This window comes from Sinocyclocheilus anshuiensis, unplaced genomic scaffold, assembly GCF_001515605.1.
Source record: "Sinocyclocheilus anshuiensis isolate Anshui unplaced genomic scaffold, SAMN03320099.WGS_v1.1 scaffold2310, whole genome shotgun sequence".
NCBI lineage: Eukaryota > Metazoa > Chordata > Actinopteri > Cypriniformes > Cyprinidae > Sinocyclocheilus > Sinocyclocheilus anshuiensis.
In genome coordinates this window covers 153,401-158,054 of record NW_015557685.1, presented here as the reverse complement: position 1 = coordinate 158,054, position 4,654 = coordinate 153,401, and the positions used below count along the sequence as shown (strand labels likewise).

Sequence of the window (4,654 nt, the reverse complement as noted above, 5' to 3'; positions counted from 1 at the left end):
CACACACATATATATATATATATATATATAATAAAAATCATATAACAATACATTTATAAATGTATTAATATTTATTTATACATTAATAAATAAACATTTAATATTAAAGCACATTTTATTTATGCAGCTATAAAGTGTATTATGATTTATTTTTTAGCATCCTTGGAACTTACTGTGGTAATGTTTTATCATGCTGTTGATGTCACTGAATGTGATTTTTGGAGAGATGTAGTAGCCACCATTATCCAGAGATCTGATTTTATAATGTTTAACAACATCCAGCCCCTGAGCGTCCACATCTCTGATTGACAGTGAATAACTTCCTGTTCACAACAAAGCAGAATATGTTACACCACAAAGTTATATTACCACAAAAGACACTAGTAGACAGTAAACTGTGTGCACCTTTTGAGGTTTCACTTTCCCGTATGAGGTAAGACCCAGGTTTGTTAGCAGGCGCCAGCAGCTGTCTCTCTGCATCCTTCCGTGCGATATCTTTGAAGAACCATCTAAATTGTGTGCATGGTTAATCAAAATATACCAAGATGAAAAAAAAATAATAATAATAAAATAAATATATATATATATATATACACATATATAGTTACACGTGTACAGTAATTCATCATATTGAGCAGCACTCACTCTTCTGTCTCTATAGTGTCTGCTTCTGCAACATAGTTTGAAGGAATGAATCCTTCCTTTCTTGTGGTCAAAGACTTTGCCTTCCACCACTCTCCATGCCTGGAAAACAATATCACACTTCACATACAGCAACAACAACAACATGATAACAGGCAAAGAAAAATTCTAGATGATGACATTTACTTACTCTTCAAGAATCTTTAACTTCTCTCCTTTTTTAAAGCCCAGATCATCAGCATGAATGGCATCATACGGATACAAAGCAATGGCTATTTTTTCCTTTTCTGTATAAACATAAATAAATAAAAATTTTACAAAAAAAGTTTCAAAGCTACAAAAGCATAAGAATGTGGAATAACGCTCATCAGATCTACCTTCCATTTTTTGGAACACCTGACCAGGCAGGAGCCCGGGGCTCTGATTATTCTGTGAAATAAAACATTTCATATAATCATGATATAATCATGAAAACGTTTTAAAAGTATTCAAAACCCTTCTCTTTAGAGTCTATGAAAGTCAAAACATCAAATCACCCCATCACTACTCACTACTTACTATATGAGGCTTATAGGAGGTTGGATCTCTCACATATACAGTTAGGTCAGTACGTACTGGCTGGTGTTTGTTCCCTTCAAGCACACCTCCATTTTGGTCACCATCCAACTTGGATTTTTTACAACCCATGTTTCCTGCAAGAAGAAGGTTAACCATTGTCAGTTACTGAAATATGAACAGAAACTGGAATTAAATCAAAACAAACCACAACCATTAAATATTTTATGATACTATTACATCAAATTAACTCTACAGTGCATTACATAATAATACCTATGCAATAAGACTTACACAACTTTACATGTCACTGCTTATAGATAACTAAAATTGATACAAATGATGCAGAGAAGATTCCAGACCCATACTCTTTCCCTGAACACAGATATCAAGGATATTGCTTTTACATGGCAGATACAACACCAAAAATTATTTTATTTAAATATTTAATAATATTTATAAAAATAAAATCATACTACAATTAAATGAAAACATATTATGAATATTTATTAAATATATTTTTACATTTCTTTAATATACATGATTAAATATCTAATATTAATAATAATAATATTAAAGTATTATTCTTTATGACATTAAAGGGGCTGAATACATGTCAAACATTAAATTGATCTGTTAAAAACAATTAAAAGCTATAGTTTTAGTCTTTGAACTAAAATGAAAGTCAACAAAAAACACATTGCAATTCCTGTGGTACCTATACCAGCTAAGTCATAAAGAACTCTTTTTGACGTGTGCTTATCCAAGTAGGTCAGCTGAGGAGAAGCATCGAGTCACTCGGTATAAGATTGCCAGTACATTTTAAGAGGCATCATATGAATAACAATATGCCCTCAAAATAATAACGCACCCTCTCAACATGTTATAAGGAACACTTGCAGCTAGGAAAACCTACTGGAAGGTCAGGTGAACACATCAAAGCAATGCCCTGGTAATATAAACCATCTGCCAAGATGGTGCAGAGCTATTTAAGGTTAGAGTTTCATAAGGAAGAAACCAAGGAATTCCCCTGCTGAAAATATATCCGTTGCTTATTCTTACAGCTGAGTATTGGGGAGAAGTAATCATTTTCTCTTAAAATCAGGTTCATTGTAGGAGCCATAAATGCTGGATGTCAGCTTTACCAAAGCAACAACAACATGACTATGAGGAGGAAATGCATGTACCGTGAATCTCTTGGGCAAAGGCCTTTAAATAAACGAGCAGCAAACGCTGAATTACTTCATTTCCTTTTCTACAAGGTTAGAATTTGAACAACAATTAAAAACAGGTATAAAAATAGATAGATAGACAGATGGCAAAGTGAAGTTCTAAAATGAACCCAAAACTTGTTTTAAAAATGCTATTTAATTAAAAACAAAAATATATCCCATATTTCGACCTATCATTGCCCTCCCTCTGGGAAATTCTGACAAGATTGTTTGCCAATTCTTTCCACATCCTTTGGTATTTCAGGAAATGTTTAACACTGTTGCCATTTGACCAAAGTAGTCAGTTCCCAAAGTAGCCAGAAAAAACAAAAACCGTTTTCCTAGCCATGAATAAGTCTGAGTATAACATATCTCAACAAATTCCACAACAGATAATTCCATATCTCCCAAAGCAATAGACATGGTTCTGGTTATATTTAGCCTACAACCCCGATGTCAGAAGTAACAAGGAAGAAAGAGAGGTTAAAAAGTGAAAGGTGAAATTTTATTAAAGTTGGTTAAACGGCTAAACAACACCAGGCTGAAATGGTGTATGTGGCCATCCTGGACTCTACTGATGTGGCAGTATTTTTAAATGTCAGCAGGAAACTAACAAGGCTATAATGCTAGATTAATGTGAGAGCAAGCAGGCCACTGGGGCTGCACACTTCCTCCTCTGACCAGCGTCTCTAGGGCGTTCAGTAAGACAGGAAAGACAGAGACACACAAAAGACCTCTCAACTACTTCTGAGTTTCAGTCTCTAGTCTGTTTGTATGAGAATGCTATATGTGCCTTGTGATCATCTTGTTGAATGATGAAACCTAATCTAGGCTATTTAACTCTGGTTTTTGTAGCCTGCAGATACAGAAATTTGAGGCTGGAGGAAGGACAGGAGGTGAACAGGCCTAATTTCTGAGAACAAAATATTGAAAAGGGCGTCTCTTCAACAACTCGGGTCAAGTGTCATGGTGTAAAAACTCAGCATCTTTAGCTAAAAATAAAATGGGAAGCATGTCGTGAGAATACTGCTGACCTTTAAGTAAAGTTGATATATTTTACGTGTTATTTTCATGCAAGACACAAACTGTAAAATGGAAAATGCAATATTTGAAAGAAAAACAGCGTTGTCCTAATGTAATTTTAACGGTTAAGTCTCATGATGACAACATATATTTCCCAACAATGTTTAATTTTACTATCAACTTTGTTGCTGTTTTAGGAGATGTTTTTTTTCCCCCTAAAATTCCTTAGGATAAATAAAAATATATTCAAATGAGATAACTCTGTTATGAGTTCAAATCTCCGACACGTAGCCTTATAAAATCTTAAAATTAAAATCCGAGCACAGTTTGAGACATTTTGGAGATCCTGTCTGAAACTCTAGGAGACTATTACTAAAGTCTTTTTCTTTAGAGACAAATCGGAGACTTTTTGCAGTTGAGGAAAGACGATTGCGATATTAAGGAGATCTCATTTTAGTGATTTCTTTTTCCAGTGGGAAATGTGATTTGTAATGTCGTGCGTGATCTTTCTAAAACTCACTCCGAGAAATTAAAGCGATCATGTAAAATTCGTGAGTTAATAATTATTCAGATTTTATAGCCAGTCTATAACTTAGTAGGGAAATGATTCAAGGCTAACCGGCTTTTTCTATTTTGGCAGCTGGGAGTTTCCATCACAACACATTCACATAGCGTTGAATCAAAATTGAAACATGTCTATATTAGAAAGAATAGCAAATATACGGAGGAAAACTTTGTTGACATTGATACATATGCAAGTAAACGTTACATTACTGATATGTACTTTAACACCATTACAACAGACTATACGAAATCATTTAAAACAGATAAGAAGTCTACCTACCTGTCAAATGTCAGAAAAAGTGGTTAACTCTCATTTAAAAGGAAAAGTTTCTGAGCGAAATAAGCGTCGAGAGCGCGCGCTGTTACTCTCATTGACGCGACACACACACAAACACAGAATGAGGAACCTTAGACTGGACGCCTGCTGCTTTTACTGCTCTTTCAACTTCCTGGTACAATATTTACCATGTTGATTAGAGTTCTGTTTTATTTGTTTGCATAAAACCGCAGTGCCATTACGCTTGTCAAGTGTCAACTCTGTGTGGTATTTGGGGGGGAAAGTATATCGGTATAATCTCACATGATGTGGTAGGAACATAGCCTACGCTTTCATTACATTCACGGTTGTGACAAATTTAATAGACGTTTGTAAAACCTGC

General features: G+C 34.5%; 1 pseudogene; it reads right to left on the bottom strand.

Annotated features, from left to right (window-relative positions):
- LOC107679319 (tyrosine-protein kinase Lyn-like) overlaps nucleotides 1-4,411 on the bottom strand; it is a 10,022-nt pseudogene extending 5,611 nt beyond the window's left edge.
- Nucleotides 4,412-4,654: the final 243 nt, after the last annotated feature.